Here is a 17532-nt window from a genome sequence, read left to right on the forward strand (position 1 = left end):
TGGACTCATTTCCATTTAATTGATAGTTCAAAGGCAGCGTGTAGACTGTGCAAGGTTAAAATATCCCATAGACCACAAATAACCTGCACAGGCACATCAGAAATGTCCACCCATCAGTACAATTTGAAGAGAAAAGACAAGCAAGGGAACCAGTTATTAATGAAGGTGCTAGTGTGTCTGCAACTGTTGCTGCTGCTGCAATGTCACAACTGCCTAGATGTACAACCCAGTGCTCTATGAGCCACTTTATGCAAAAAGCTATAAAACCAGCAAAACAGAACACAATTGACGAGGAACTGGGTAAAATGATTGCAAGGGATTTTCATCCATTTTGTGTTGGCTGTGTTTTGTCTCAACATCTGTCCCCATCAGAGAGAATCTTCTCCAAAATAGGGCAAATATTAACAGAGAGGAGAAACAGGATCAACCCCTCAAAGCTGAGGCACTTGGTTTTTCTTCATGCCAATCTTCGCGAAAGACAAGCTAAAACCTTTACCTGGATGCTACTTTTTTCTTTTTGTTTTACAAATTTTAATTTATAATTTGTTGTGTGGTGTTCAAAGCTTACTTATGCTGTTTTACTGTAAATAGTTAAAAGCTTATAAATATACACATTCAGAGATTGGAACTTTTTGACGACCTTGTTTTGAGATGGGTCTTCATACTTTGTTTTTATTTTTGTAGCACTCCATGTTGAGTATGTTCAGAAGAATATAAATAAAGCCATATAAATAATAAATATTTGATATGATGTCTATTTTCTGCATTAGTACTTCATTTTACACATAATTGTCACGTTCTGCCCGAAGCGATAACGGATCGCTCCGTGCAGAACAAGGAAGTAAAGGGTTGGATCCCCGGAAAGCAGACAACGAAAAAATCTTGTAAAACAAAAGGTGTCTTTAATGACAAAAAACAGAAAGAGCCCGACAGGGAAAAACGGTAACAAAAAACGCTGATCAAATAAGGACCAGGAATAACAAAGAAGGAAAAAACAACTGAAAACGCTCGCGGAAAACAAAACACGAGGAGGGCCTGAATTGGCGAAAATACGATAAGTACAATTGTTAGAGTCTAAACGCGAAATCACAAGAGTAACGGCCGTAAGGCAAGAAGGCAACGAGTCAATAACGAATAGCGAAATAGAGCACGAGAGAATATGGCACGGCGTGGAATTCTCCGGCAGAGAATGAGCTGCCAGAGCCACTTGATAAAGGCCTGATAATCACCCTCGAATTAAGAACAGGTGTGCAGTAGGCAGAGGGAAAAACCCGCCACCTGCTGGCAGTCACGGAACGTGACAGTACCCCCCCCTCAACGGACGCCTCCCGGCGGACCCCCCGGTTTGGATGGATGAGAGGTGTGGAAGTCGCGCAGAAGGGACGGATCAAGGATCCAGGAGCGAGGCACCCATTGCCGCTCCTCCGGCCCGTAGCCCTCCCAGTCGACCAGGTACTGGAAACCCCTGCCCCTGCGCCGAGAGTCCAGGATGGCACGCACTGTGTACACTGGACCGCCATCGACCACCCGCGGAGGTGGAGGCGGCGTGGGAGAAGGAGCCAAGTCACTGGAAGACACGGGTTTGAGTAGGGAGACGTGGAAGACGGGGTGAACCTTCATGGTGGGTGGCAGCCGGAGCCTGACTGCAGCTGGACTGATGACGGCCTCGACCTCGAATGGTCCAGTGAATCGGGGTCCGAGCTTCGCCGACGTGCCGGCCAGGCGAAGATCCCTCGTAGCCAGCCAAACCCTTTGTCCCACCACATAGGAGGGCGCCGACGACGATCTGCGATCTGCCGGTTCCGGGTCGCAGTGCGGGACAACGCAGCCCGGGCCTCTCTCCACATGTGATGGGCCCGCTTAAGGTGGTGCTGAACGGAAGGGACCTCCACCTGCCCCTCCTGTGATGGAAACAGTGGCGGCTGGTAGCCGTAAGCTGTCATGAACGGTGATCGGCCAGTTGCGGAGGAGACGAGGGTGTTGTGTGCATACTCCACCCATGGTAAGTGGTCGACCCATGATGCGGGACGGTGGAGGCACACACAGCGGAGGGCCGCCCCCAGATCCTGGTTGGCGCGCTCCGCCTGTCCGTTGGACTGGGGGTGGTAGCCGGAGGTCAGGCTGGCAGTAGCTCCGAGGGACCGGCAGAACCGCTTCCAGACGCGAGACACACACTGGGGCCCCCGATCCGACACAATGTCAGTAGGAATGCCGTGGAGGCGGAAAACATGTTTAACCAGGAGGTCGGCGGTCTCCAGCGCCGACGGCAACCTGGACAAGGGCACAAAATGAGCCGCTTTGGAGAAGCGGTCCACGATCGTGAGCACGACCGTTCGACCCCGGGAGGGGGGAAGGCCCGTAATGAAGTCCAAAGCGATGTGGGACCAAGGACGAGGCGGAATGGGCAACGGTTGGAGCAATCCCCTCCCGTGGGGTCGTGGAGACGGGAAAGGGCGTCGGGCTTGGTGTTCTTCGACCCGGGGGAGTATGTGAGAATGAAATTGAACCTGGTGAGGAACAAGGCCCACCGGGCCTGACGGGAGTTTAGTCTTTTTGCGGTTTGGAGGTAAGCGAGGTTCTTATGGTCAGTGTAGACCGTGAACTGTTCCTTTGCCCCCTCGAGCCAGTGTCTCCACTCTTGCAAGGCGGAGACAACAGCCAACAGCTCACGGTTGCCCACGTCGTAATTGGCTTCGGCCGCTGTGAGTCGACGGGAGAAGAAGGCGCAGGGGTGCAGCTTCTGGTCGACCGGAGAGCGTTGGGACAGCACCGCCCCCACCCCTGAATCCGAGGCGTCCACCTCTAAAATAAAGGGAAGATCGGGGTCAGGATGTTGAAGTGCGGGGGGACTGGTAAACGCTGCCTTCAAGTTTCCGAATGCAGCATCCGCGGTAGGGTCCCACTTAAATGGGGTCTTAATAGAAGTAAGGCGGATTAAGGGAAGCGCCTTTTGACTATAACCGCGAATAAACCGTCTATAGAAATTTGCAAACCCCAAAAAGCGCTGCAGTTCCTTGCGGTTAGTAGGAACCGGCCAGTCTTTGACTGCCTGCGTCTTAATGGGGTCTGCTCGCAACCTGCCCCGTTCAATAATAAACCCCAGGAAGGAGATGACGGGGACATGGAATTCACACTTTTCTGCCTTGACGAAGAGCCGGTTTTCTAATAGACGCTTTAGCACCAGCCTAACATGTTGTTGGTGCTCTTGTAATGACCGGGAGAAAATCAAAATATCGTCCAGATAAACGAAACAGAAAATGTTTATCATGTCCCTTAAAACGTCGTTGATGAGGTTTTGGAATACGGCAGGAGCGTTAGTAAGCCCGAAAGGCATCACCAAATACTCGAAATGGCCCAGAGGGGTCTTAAAAGCGGTCTTCCATTCGTCACCCTCTCTGATACGGACCAAGTGGTAAGCGCTGCGCAAATCTAGTTTTGAGAAGACTGTGGCGGATTGCAGTGGGGCAAAGGCGGAATCCAACAAAGGTAGTGGGTATCTATTCTTTATGGTTATGTCGTTTAACCCACGGTAGTCGACGCAGGGTCGCAGGGTTTTGTCCTTTTTACCCACGAAGAAAAAACCCGCCCCTAACGGTGAACGTGATGGTCTAATGAGACCTGCAGCGAGCGAGCTGTTGATATACTCCGTCAACGCCTCGCGCTCAGGCTGGGACACCTGATACAGCCGCGAGGTCGGCAACGGAGCGCCCGGCTGCAGGTCTTTAGCGCAATCGTAGGGGCGGTGTGGGGGCAAAGAACGCGCGCGATCCTCGCTGAAGACCTCCTTGAGGTCCCGATAGCAATCCGGCACTCCGTCAAGGCAGATCTCCTCGGGGGGTGTGACACGATCGTACCCCCCGACGGCTGACTGTAAGCAGTGTTGATAACAGTATGGGCTCCAACTATCTATGGCTGGGCGCGCCCAGGAAATTACGGGGTTGTGTACCTTGAGCCAGGGTAAACCGAGGATGATAGGAGCGTTACGGGACCGCATTACGAGGAAGCGACGGTGCTCGACATGGTTACCGGAAAGTTGGAGCTTCAATGGCTCTGTTCTATGTTTGACGACTGCCAGGAGACGCCCATCGAGATCACGAACCCGCTTCCTATCGATTAGTTCCTCCAGAAAACAACCCAGTTCGGATGCGAGATCAGTGTCCATCAGGCAGTCATCCGCCCCTGAGTCTACCAGGGCCCGAACCCGCCTCGACCGGGACCCACCAAATATCTCCCCATCGAGCTCCAGTCTGTTGGGGTGTCCCGGTCGCATGTCGATATGGTTAGACTCGGGGGGTGACGCCCGGGATCGTGACTCACAGTACTCGGGGTGGGCGTGAAATGACGATCCTGGATAGCTGGTAGTGGCGTGAGGAGATGGTGGCACGCTGTCATTCGTCGCCCGATCGCGGAGACGACGACTTCTTCCCTCCATACCAACGTCTTTACCTCCCAGTTGCATCGGTTTCTCCGTGGGTGCTGTCTCCCGGACTCGGGAGTGGTCACCGAGCCTTGCAGGCCTGAGTACTCCACGCTCCCGGCTTCGCTCCCTCAGGCGATTGTCCATGAGGAGGGCGAGGTCGATCAGCTCCTCCAGGTCGGTGCTGTGGTCGCGGGTAGCCAGCTCGTCCTTGAGTTGCGTGTTCAGGCCACGGCGAAACAGTCCGCACAGTGCTCGATCGGCGTATCCGCTTTGTGCTGCCAGAATCCGGAACTCGATGGAGTAGTCCGCGACCGATCGTTCTCCCTGGTGGAGGGCGAGTAGCCGACCCTCTGCCTCTCGGCCCCGCACGGGATGGTGGAACACCCGGCGAAGTGCTGTCACGAACTCAGGGAACGACGATCGGAGATTCGGCTTGGCGTCGCTGGTCGCAATCGCCCATGACGCCGCCGGACCTGTCAACAAACTCATCACATAGGCCACTTTGGCGGCATCATTAGCGTAGGCAGACGGCTGTTGGTCGAATATGAGTGAGCACTGGTGAAGGAAGTGTCCACACTGCCCATGCTCACCCCCGTAACGAGGGGGGTGTGGAAGCGATGGCTCCCTCGACATAGTGGTATGTGAGAGGGGCGCTTCCGGGGTGGTCGGACGGGCCCCGGAGGGAGGGGGTCTCCGTTCCTCCACCCGCACTAAACGAGGTTCGAATTCGTCGAACCGATGAGCCAGCATGGAGACCGCGCCTCGGAGTTCCGAAATGGCTTGGCCCTGCTGACTCATCTGTTGCTCTTGTCGGGTAAGAGCGGACAATATTTTCTCGATATCTGCGGGATCCATGTTGGCCGGGGAATTCTGTCACGTTCTGCCCGAAGCGATAACGGATCGCTCCGTGCAGAACAAGGAAGTAAAGGGTTGGATCCCCGGAAAGCAGACAACGAAAAAATCTTGTCAAACAAAAGGTGTCTTTAATGACAAAAAACAGAAAGAGCCCGACAGGGAAAAACGGTAACAAAAAACGCTGATCAAATAAGGACCAGGAATAACAAAGAAGGAAAAAACAACTGAAAACACTCGCGGAAAACAAAACACGAGGAGGGCCTGAATTGGCGAAAATACGATAAGTACAATTGTTAGAGTCTAAACGCGAAATCACAAGAGTAACGGCCGTAAGGCAAGAAGGCAACGAGTCAATAACGAATAGCGAAATAGAGCACGAGAGAATATGGCACGGCGTGGAATTCTCCGGCAGAGAATGAGCTGCCAGAGCCACTTGATAAAGGCCTGATAATCACCCTCGAATTAAGAACAGGTGTGCAGTAGGCAGAGGGAAAAACCCGCCACCTGCTGGCAGTCACGGAACGTGACAATAATATTACGTTATTTTTGGTATTAAATTAATTTAAGCAACAAAAAAACTGAGGAGCCATTTGAGAGCCGAAAGAGCTCTTTTTAGGGAGCCGATCCAAAAGAGCCCTCTCTAAAATGAGCCGGAATTCCCATCGCTAATGTCAAACAGCTCTCTTATCGCACTGGTCAGTGCATGCAGGCTTTTTTTCGCCAGGGTTGTGGCAAAGACGTTTTGAACATGTTCAACATTTAACCTCCTAAGGCCCAAACTCTTGCAAGGCGTGCATTTTTATTTTCTGTTTGATATTTAGGCTAATTGGGACCTGATGAGTGTAAAAACAAAGAATTATCTTTTTACATGATGTAGTTTCTGAGAAAAATGATGTCCTCATATGTGGACATTCGTCTTAAATTTGAGTGAACACAATAACGTCACAATTGAGTAATGATATCCGAAACTTTATTTGTTTCCTGAACACAGCAGCATTTTTTCCAAGTGCACAAACAAACTTCAAAGCCACAACTTGTGGCCCTTTACGCAAGTCTATTAAGTGCTGCTAACAGTTGCAGGAGGACAGATGTAAAAAAAAACTTCAAAGCAACGACTTGTCTTCATGCCTATGTATGAAAGGCAGAGTAACAGTTGCGATCTGCCTGTAAGCAAAGGAATACTCACATGTAACACACTGCACGCGAGTTTTCCTGCATCGTGATGTGTTCTTAAATTGGACCACTTCTGGCAGATGTGCATTCGCCTTCCTGCGGAATGAGATATGAGGCACTGCCTGCACTGCACGCGGTTTCCCTTTGACTGAAACCTCCGTGTCATCTTCTTGCTCTGAAAAGTCAGTGTTGTCGTTGTTTCTCTCACCCAAGAAGGTCATGGCCACTTCCATGCGAAATTGAAGGAACCGCATGATGTCCTTCTTTGGTGTGCCATTCAAAGTGTCGATCACAAGTACACCTTTGTATTCGGATGCAGAGCCTTTCAGAATGCGGTTGAGAAAAGGCCTCACCTTCCAGAACTTGTCACACTCTTTCAGATCTTCTGGAATATCCTCATCAATGAGCACTTTGAGTGACCTCCTCAGTAGGAAGAATCTGTCACGTGTGAACTTTTCAGTGATGGCAGGGAATCTCAAGGATCTAGACCAGTACATTCTGATTGCAGGATATGGGACACAAGACATCAAAATGCAGGCACCAAAAAAAAGGGAAAATTTCATCAACTGTTGTGCTGAGTGGATCTCCACCTCTAGACAGTGATGTAGCATTTGAGCAATCTGCAATGATTTTTATCAAATCTTCGTCAATATACTGTTGTACATAGTCCAGTGTAACCAGTCTTCTCTGTCATGAGCAGTTTCCTCCTCGTGGTCAAACGGAGCTTGATGTGGGGTAAATGTAGAAGCCTTCCACCGCATTCCACGCCCTTTGTTGGACTGTTCTTCATGGCTGGGTCTGGGTGGTGTATCTTCAGAGACATTGCCTGAGACATCAGCCTCTTCCTGCGGTGTCTGAGAGCGACGCCTGGGGGTGCGTGATGTGGCAATGTCACGATCTGACCCATATCCCTCGTATTCCTTACGCGAACGTTTGCGTGCCCTGACAGGGCTGTGGCACGGGGTCCTCACACCCACTACTGTCTTCCTCACTGCTGGTTGGAGGAGGTTGATATTCAGCATCTCCCACAGGATCATCGATGTCTGATAAATCCTCCACGTTGGAGTTGTCTCCACCAATTAACCCCAGCATTTGCATTGCTTGCTGCAGAGAATAACGCACTAGGAAAAACAAAACATTTTGTTTCAAACCAAAAAGAATCTACATAGAGCTATTTATAAAACATGACATATTTGTTTGGACTGTATAAGATGATGTTTTCGAACAAAATTGTCCCAAAATGCGAATTCTAAACCTGCTCCCGCTGTCCACATTTGTGGACATGTTCAACTAACCAACAAAACTAACTCCCTCTGTCCACATATGTGTACATCAAGTTTAGCAGCATGGTAAATCGTCAAATGTTCTTACTTTTGCAAAATTCAACTTCCACAACATATATTGAACACATGAAATGTGTTTTGTTTTTTTACCTGGTCGACTTTTGGATCGAGAGGAGCCGTCTGAAAGTTTGAGTCTGCTGTCTGCCATTGAGTTTTTTTTCCATGTGCTTGTTACACTCTTCTTCCACCACAAGAGGGTAGTGTAACGTCCTCGTAAGTGGACGCCAGGCCCTTGTACTCCAAAATTTAACATTGTAGTCGTGACAACCAAAAACGTCATGTCCACACATGTAAAAAATGGTTAAAAAATTAAACATGTTTGGGAATATCTGCTCAACATATCTTCTAAGACCCCATGATATTATCATAATATTAAATCCAAATGCAAACCATGGTTGATTTGGTCTCTTTTTATTTGCAACAAAGAAGTGACAAGGTTATTTTTACAAAAATAAGGAGTAGAATGGTGGGCGACTCGGTCGTCCAGTGGTTAGCACGTCGGCTTCACAGTGCAGAGGTACCGGGTTCGATTCCAGCTCCGGCCTCCCTGTGTGGAGTTTGCATGTTCTCCCCGGGCCTGCGTGGGTTTTCTCCAGGTGCTCCGGTTTTCTACCACATTGCCAAAACATGCATGGCAGGCTGATTGAACACTCTAAATTGTCCCTCGATGTGAGTGTGAGCGTGGATGGTTGTTCGTCTGTGTGCCCTGTGATTGGCTGGCAACCGATTCAGGGTGTCCCCCGCCTACTGCCCGAAGACGGCTGGGATAGGCTCCAGCACCCCCCGCGACCCTAGTGAGGATCAAGCGGTTCGGAAAATGGATGGATGGAAGGAGTAGAATGTACACATATGTATTCAAATGCCGGGAGTAACAATTACAAGTTTTCAGAAAAATAGACACTTGAGTACGTGTACCTGGAGTGTGTGTATGAGGCTTTTGTATTTTCTTTCTAAACAAATGTTTTTAAATGTATTTTATAAAATTAAATTTATAAATTTAAGAGGAGCCCAGGAAGACTAGCAGTGCCTAAGGGCTCAGCTAATGGGGATCCTAACAAACAGAATGACAGCGAGTCAAGTACAGCCACCCATCATTCTTTTTTCTGCCTGCTCACCTGCCCTTACTATAAAATAGTGGATTACATTTTCAAAGTCAAACAATTTTCTAAACTGGACATTAGATCTGAAGGCGGAATTTCCACCACACTATTTGACCAATAATCAAATGCCTTGGTGGAATTCCGGGGTGCTCATTGTTGGGCTCAGGAATGACCACATGCACACGTCTTTCGAGTCAGAACCACGGAAAAGTATTTAATCCTTATCAAATAGTCTAATACAGCAGAGATTAAGCCAATTACAGTATTCTAAACAGAGCTCTGGGTCATCAACTTCTCCTGACCGCGAGGGTAGCGGGGCAGTGACAAAGACGCCTTTCCCTTGACCCACCTTTAATACAATTCCCCAAAACGGGTGTGTGTGTGTGTGTTTGTGTGTGTGTGTGTGTGTGTGTGTGTGTTCAGGCATAGACAAGTGGTCTGCGGGGACAGTCCTGATGTTATCAACGTCATCTGTCAGATTAAGTGTGAATGGTGAATCGTCCTTTGATGTGGATATAGTCTTCCACATTTGGCCGTCTTTTGTTGTTGGAAGTGGCTGTCCTGGTGTGAGGGCCTTTTTAAGTGCGGATTGTGATCTCCAGTCCAGGGCTGCGGCCGCCGTTCCCCCTTGCTTGTGGCACCTTGGCACCCCCTCTTCGTCAATCACACCCAAATGCAAACAGTCTCTCATTTACACTCAGAAAAACATCATTATTTGCAGTCACTCATTCCAAACCTTCACCCAAATCATCTATAACAATGAAAGGCAGCACTGAAACAAAAGTATTTTGTGACTATGTGAAAAACCACACTATGAAAGCCTATACTGTGAATGAAAATCCCTTCAGTGTGAATAAAAATCACGTCAGATCAAAGCAGGCGATAAAAAATAAAGGAAGACCAACGCTGGACCTAAACGGTTTGATTCAGTCTTCACGACAGCAGTTCCGCTCTTTTCAAACCAAATGGTACTCACGAAAAGATTATCTGTGTGGTTACAAGCATGCACCAAAATGATTTGCGCACTTTGTTTCATATCGTAGAAAATCCTTATAATTGGGATAATGAATCGCTGATGATGGTTGTCAAAAGCAGCAACCTGCTTCCTCCTTATGACATACATGAGGACATTTTCAATTGAACTAATGCACGTTTAAAGTGCATGAAAACAAAGTGATGGACATTGAATATTGTCTTGCACGTACATCCACAACACTTGCTGCTCTCGAGCACATGACAGAAGAGTTTGATAGTTTCTGTGGCTGATAAGAGAATGGATGCAGCGCACTTAACTTGACAGACAAACTTGTTTTCTGGAACATTCTGGACAACATAAGCTGTACACTGAAGGACAGGTTTTATCGTTTTGGTGAGCTGGCTTTCCTTGGTTTGATGGATTATTCAAAATTCAGTGAAATGTCAAAATATTTTGATGACATGAAACTGCAGAGCCTTTCGAAATCTGCCAAATATTTAGATTTTGTGAAACTTAAGGCAGATCTTCCTGAGTTATGTAGCTCACAAACTATGAGGGATGAATGTAAAAATCCTGGAGAGCTTCTCAGCTTTTCAGCTCGAAAGTATCTCTTCAAACTGTTTCAGAGGCAACAAAGTTCCAGCTCGTGCTACCATAGCGTCAGTGGAGCGGTCATTCTCAGCATTGAGAAGACTCAAAACAGAACTGATCAAAGACGGCTTTCTCCACGAGCAATGATCTTCAATGAATCTGAGAGACTTTTAAAACTGAAGGAACACAGTGGTACCTCGACTTACGAACGTCTTTTCATACGAAATGTTGAAGTTACGAAACGTCTCAAAAGGAAAATATTGCCTCTTGTTAGGAAAGAAATTTCAAGACATGAAAGGTAAAAAATACAGTACGGGCAGCTAATCGCAGCTCAGAGTTTCCTCAACGCAACATATGTATAGCTGCTCTGCCATTGGCTATTACAGAGCATTTTCCTGGCATCCCATTGGCTAAGAAGGACCTCTACCGAATTTATTTATTTGTGCAGTTAGAATGTGTCGACACAGCATCTTTGTCATTCACCCCTCTGGCAATGGGGTGTTCCGAGTTTTATATAAATTTGAATCACACAGAAATGTGTTCACCTGTCGTGCGATCTCTCACTGTGCTGATATTTACCTTGGACATTTTTGAAGGACTGTTAAAAACAGACATAAGCAAACGTCCTTGGATCAGTTCTTTACAAAACGCCAGGCAAAACCCACTTCTGAGAGAGAACATGAAGTAAAGAGGGCAAAAAAAACCAAAGACGCAATCATTTTTATTCTTTACTCGATTCTTTGTTTTTCACATTATGCACAACTCTCATTTATTGTGCGATAATCTAATTGTAACATGTATTTGTTTCATATTTTGATGCATTTTTATGCTTTGCAAAACATATGTGTCTGAATTTTGGGTGGGGTAAGAACAAATTAAGGCAATTACATGGAAAACTCATCTTTTCTAGTGAGAAAATTTCTTCCAGAACCAATTAATTTCTTAAGTAGAGGTACCACTGTATAATGATGAAATATTCAAAATATTCCGGATGCTTTTGTTCTGAAGGTGCAAGGCATGAACTTCATTTATAAGTAAATATAAGATTTAAATTTTTTTTTTTATTAATTGTGAATTGTTGTGTGCTACCGCTTTTGTGTAAAAAAAAGCATGTTATGGGATTTTAAAAATAACAGATAAATTGTTGCCAATCGAATATCTATATATATATTGCGCGTCGTCCCGCACGCGGTCTGTCTTCCGTCTGTCCCTTTTCAAAACGTACCTACTTCACCGCGCCGCTGCGCGCCGCCACTGCGCGCCGCCACTGCGCGCCGCTCAGGCAGTGGCTCACTACGATCGCGCGGGCATCTTAGCGAAAAAATTTTGTCTACCCACAAGCATTGCAATGAAATTGTTAGTTATTTAGTAGAGCTAAACATCCCTTTATTTCCGCGATAAGCAATGAAGATGAACAAAAAGTTGAACCAAGCCACAACACTTTTGTGGGCCGAAGGCCCACCTTACCAGCCTTCCGCAGGAACTAGCTGATGAGCCGCCCGTAGGGCGGGGAACCTATATATATATATATATATATATATATATATATATATATATATATATATATATATATATATAATATATATTTTGTTCTTTTTGGGTGTTTTTGTCTTTTGTTTTGTCACATGTTGTTTGTTGTTTCATCGTGTGGACTTGATATGGACTGTTTTCAGCGTTTTTTGGCCACGACATTCGTCAAAGGAGAAGTATCTGTGCTTGGTGGTTGTGCCTTCTCGGCAGCACGCCTGTACCAGCACAGGTTTTGATTGGGAGGAATGTCGGCGCCATTGACTGTCGGTGCTGGACAGACCTGGGGCGCTTGTGTTTTTTGCGCCTGTAATGGGCAGCATTTTTCACGACCCCGTTTTGTTCAGTGGATATGTCGGCGTTGTTGGACAGTCAGCATTGGTGCGGCTGGATGGATGGCTGCTGAAGTTGAGGATGAGGAGAGAGGAGCATTGGCGCAGAGCGCCGATGCATATTTGGAACCAAGAGTCGCCGCTTGGAATTGAAATGGATTTCCATGGGACAGGAGAAGTGAACCAATCTCTTTTTTCGTCAATGGATGCTACAGCTTCTTGTTGACTTTGAAACTTAGCTTGTAGCCGACGTGTGCACATTTTGAGCATGACGTCTCTGATCCACTGGTTAAAGGACACTTTGATTCTCTCCTCTTTCATCTCAAACTGCTTCAAACAACAAAGCGTGTGACGGAAAAGTGGTTAGGACTGCACGACTGTCCTTGTTTTATGTTATGTGTTGTGTTTATTATTTTACTTTTAACTGTTTTGTTAAGCGCTTTGTTACAGCTGCCGCTGTTGTGAAAGCGCTATATAAATCAGCATGCATTGTATTGTATTGTAATACATGAGCGAAGCACAGAAGGGCATTGGTAGAGATACCAGAGGAGCCAAACATCAGTTCCTGGTTTGTTTGTTTGTTTGTTTGTTTTATTGAGCATATATAGTACACACAATAACAGGTTGACAAAGGTCAAACAAAATTATAAAAGGAAAATTAGAAATAGTTAAAAGAGAAAAAAACACACATCATCACAGTTATATGCTCAAAGGAGTAGGAAGAAGTAAATAACTTATCTAGTCCTACCCCTTGTTATGAACCCCTTGAATTGTTCATTTTTCAAAACAAAGAAATGAAAAACTACATATCATTAAATATTTTTACCCTTGTGTATACTATGCTATTCTATTTCTACACCTTTTGGTTTGTATATATATAGTTATTCTTTCTTCTTTTGTATTTAAATTTTCTGATATTCATTATAATTAGCATTCCTTGAATACAATTGTTAAGTTGATCAAAATCCTAAACAAGAACAAACAGTTATATTACTATATTTTATAAGTATATCAAATTTATCTATTTTAATTCAGATTCATGTAGTTATTTTGCACTAATCTTTTGAATTTGTTTTTGAACTCCTCCAACGATTTGCTCATTTTCAGATCCGTTTCAAGCTTATTCCATAGATTGACACCAATTACTGATACATTCTTTTGCTTAATGTTTGTTCTTGTTCTGGATTTTTTGTATTGATTAGTGCCCCTTGGATGATACCAGCTCCCTCTAATTTCAAAAAACTGCTGGATATTTAGGCAAAGGAGGTTGTTATGTGCTTTATACATTAATTGAGTAATTTTGTAGTCAACCAGGTCGTAGAATTTCATTGTGTTTAATTTGATGAATATTGGATTTGTGGGTTCTATATATTTCGACCTGTTGATTATTCTGATTGCTTTTTTTTGTAATTTTAAAACAGGGAGTGTGTTCGTTTTACAGGCTTTTCCCCGTATTTCTACACAGTAGGTCAGATATGGGAGTAATAATGAGTAATATAATGTATACAAGGAGCTCTTATTCAACACATCCTTCGTTTTGTGGAGTATCCCGATAGTTTTGGATACTTTTCTTTTTATGTTATCTATGTGTGGCTTCCAGGATAGTTTGGTATCTATTACTAGTCCAAGAAACTTATATTCATAGACTCGTTCTATTTCAATTGAATTTATCTTTATTTTAATTTGATCTTTAATTGGTCTTGTGCCAAAAACAACGAGCTTAGTTTTTGTTAAATTTAAAGATAATTTGTTTTTGTCGAACTATTTTTTTAATTTTGTCAATTCGTTTTCTACAATTTTCAGGAGTTGTTTCATATTTTTTCCAGAGCAGTAAAAGGTTGTGTCATCAGCGAAAAGGACGCATTTGAATTGTTTTGACACACTACAGATATCATTAATATATAAAATGAACAGTTTTGGTCCAATCACTGACCCCTGAGGCGCTCCATGGATAATCTTCAGTAAGTTGGATTTTTTGTTTTTGAACTGCACATTCTGATATCTGTTTTCTAAATAACTTTCAATCCATTTATGTGCTGTGCCTCTGATACCATATCTCTCTAATTTTTTCAATAATATAGCATGGTCTATAGTATCAAAAGCTTTTTTTAGATCTAGAAAAATCCCGACCGTGTATTCTTTATTATCTATATTAGTGGCTATTGCTTCCACAAATTCCATTGCTGCCAATAAAGTGGTCCGTTTTTCTCTGAAGCCATATTGATTTTCACTTAATAGCATGTGTTTATCAATGAAGTTATCGAGTCTGCGAGAAAATAATTGTTCTAATATTTTTGAAAATTGTGGTAACTGTGATATAGGTCTATAATTTGTTATGAATTGTCTTTCACCATTTTTAAAAATTGGAATAACTTTAGCTGTTTTCATTTTTGATGGAAAAATACCGACTTTAAATGACAGGTTGCATATATATGTAAAGGGTCGCACTACAAGTTCTATAATATGTTTTACTATTGACATATCAATATCAAAACAGTCGGTTGACTTTTTACTTTGATATGTTTTTACAATATTTAATATTTCATTTTGATTCACAGCAGTAAGAAACTTTGTGGAAGGATTTTTTTTCTATGTGTTTATCTATTTCTAAAGAGTTTATTGGATCGGGAATTTGTTTTGCTAAGTTACTGCCGATATTAACAAAATATTCATTAAATTCATTTGCTATTTCTGCCGTTTCCTCAATAATGGTATTTTTGTCTTTCATAAAATACTCCGGATAATCTACTTTATTAGAGTTATTTCTAATTACATGATTTAAGATTTTCCAGATTTCTTGAGTGTTGCTTTTATTTTTCTCTAATAATGCATGAAAATGGTCTCTCTTACTAGTTCTTATAATATTTACTAATTTGTTTTTATAAGTCTTATATTTTGTTTCAGCTTCATTAGTTCAGGATTTTAGAAACGATTTGTATAGATTGTTTTTCTTTTTACATGCATTTTCTATGCCTTTGTCCATTGAACTTTCTGGTGACTTTAATTACTGGGAAATGTTTATCGTATGAGGAGGTTATGGTTGACTGAAATGCTTCAAACGCAGTGTTTGGATCATCATTTGTGTAGACCTCTGTTAAGGAATTATTCCGCTAGAACTAGTAGTAGAACATTGTTAATGAATTTCATCTTGCTGTGAGAACTATTGACACTAGTTTCTCTCCTGAACATCTGCTGAAGTAGTTAAAACAAAGAGTGTAGGGTGAAGTTGCCCCTTGAGTGATTAACAGTCCCCTGGCCGTCTTCTTTTGCGTCTCTCACATCGTAAAAGTCCCTGAAGGCTGTCAAGTGCCTTCGAAGAGGAAACCTAATCTCAAGATTTGTGGACCAGCAGATATTCGCTGTGCTTTGTCAAAATGCCAAGATCAAACTTTGCTTGACTTTCTTTGTTTCAGATTTTTACATAAGGGGAAGGACTGCCCGCCCATAATTAACATAATTAACATACTATGCCTATATGTACGTGTGACTGTAGTTGCTCGGGGCTTCCTGATGAAATCTGAGACTCACAGGAGCCCGAATCGATTCGTGTTGCGTTGTGATAAACTGAAGAAAAGACTACGTGGTGTTGGGTCTTCTTCCACCTTATAGAGAGATAAAAGAACCTGTAACCAAGGAAGGGCCAAGAGCAAATTGACAGTTCCCATTCCTCAACAAATCACGAACAGGATCTCTCTGGAAAAAGACTGACACCGGTTTCAGGACCTTCAGACTCAGGCAGTAACCAAGGAGCGCTCCACTATAACCAGGTAAGACACACCTGTTCCTGTTATTACGGGCAAAGTGTCAAGATTCGGCTTATGTCCCATAAGGACCGATCAAATCAAACTGCTCTGAACCTGAATGTGTTGAACCAAGTACAGTGATTGGATTTCTGTAGGTGGCAAATACCAAATTGATAATGAGTTTTAAGGGATTTATATGACTATGGAAAATGAAGTACTGTACAGGAAAAAGGAATTGAAGAGTTGGTGTGAGGTATATTCAAAACAATATACCGTCTAAAATTTGCCACTGAGTAGTAGATAACTGAATTGGCACAGTTATTGAGTCACCAAGTAGGCGGTTTGAATTAGGTAGAACCGCTGAGTCGTAGGTTTGGCTAGTAGCTGACGAGCAAAGACCATACTGAGTTCGTAGACAATTAAAAAATTAGTGGTTAATTGCTGAGGCAGGTCCAGGTAATTTTTATTATTCTGGATGCTGTTAAAGTGTAGGACTGACGACTGGAGATCGGGGTCTGAGTAAACAGCTGTATATTTAGGGCAAGTTAGGGACAGCTCCATTGTTACAATTGGAGAATTACGTGACGTCACACGGTCCATAAGGGAGTATATTGGACGGTGAGTATGATAAAAACATGGTGAACTGTAAGATGGACGGAACGCCTGAAGGCAAGAAAACGGTTAAAATACCGTTTGGTGGTAAGTAGGAGAGAAAATGTCACGTCCCGGGGTTGCCAGCCGGGGGCGGGCTTTCTGCCCGCCGTTTTTCACAGTGGCTACGATGATCGGGCGCTGTGTGGACTGTTTCGTCGCGGGCTAAACACCCAGCTCAAAGACGAACTGGCGACCCGCGACCACAGTACGGACCTGGAAGAATTAATCGAGCTCTCCCTTCTGATGGACAACCGCCTTAGAGAGAGAGACCGGGAGCGTGGAGGTGATCGGTTCCCGTTCCGGCATGCCATGTTCCGCGATGAACGCCGTGGGGCGCTTCGGGCAGCAGGGCCCGGAGACCACCCTCGATCCCGGAATATGGCCACCGCGGAGGAACCGATGCAGCTGGGTGGCAAGAACGTTGGATCAGAGGAGAGAAGGCGCCGATTCAACGATCGGGCTGTGTCTGGCAGCGTCCAACAAAGTCCTCACGCTGCTCCCAGCCGTCCGGAGTCGCCATTCTCTTCTTTCAACGAGTACTGTGAGTCACGACCCCGCGCAGTGCCGTCCGATCCTAGGCGAGTCGACTCCCGGCTGGGGCACCCCAAAAGACTGGAACTCGAGGGAGAGATATTTGAGGGGGTCCCGGTCGCTGCGGGTTAGGGCCTTGATAGACTCGGGGGCTGATGATTGCTTGATGGACACCAACCTCGCGTCTGATTTGGGTTGTTTTATCGAGGAATTGGTCGATAAGAAGTGTTTGTGATCTCGATGGGCGCCTCCTGGCGGTAGTAACGCAAAGAACGGAACCACTAAAA

At 44.8% G+C, this 17532-nt stretch overlaps 1 long non-coding RNA gene across 1 annotated transcript; it reads right to left on the reverse strand.

The window, feature by feature from the left end:
* Positions 1-8882: 8882 nt before the first annotated feature.
* Positions 8883-11618, reverse strand: LOC127590316 (uncharacterized). Its single transcript, XR_007959599.1, has 2 exons — positions 11038-11618; positions 8883-9543 (listed from the first exon to the last, which is right to left on the reverse strand). It is a non-coding gene; the product is annotated as an uncharacterized LOC127590316 (long non-coding RNA).
* Positions 11619-17532: the final 5914 nt, after the last annotated feature.

This window comes from Hippocampus zosterae, chromosome 17 (genome assembly GCF_025434085.1).
Source record: "Hippocampus zosterae strain Florida chromosome 17, ASM2543408v3, whole genome shotgun sequence".
NCBI lineage: Eukaryota > Metazoa > Chordata > Actinopteri > Syngnathiformes > Syngnathidae > Hippocampus > Hippocampus zosterae.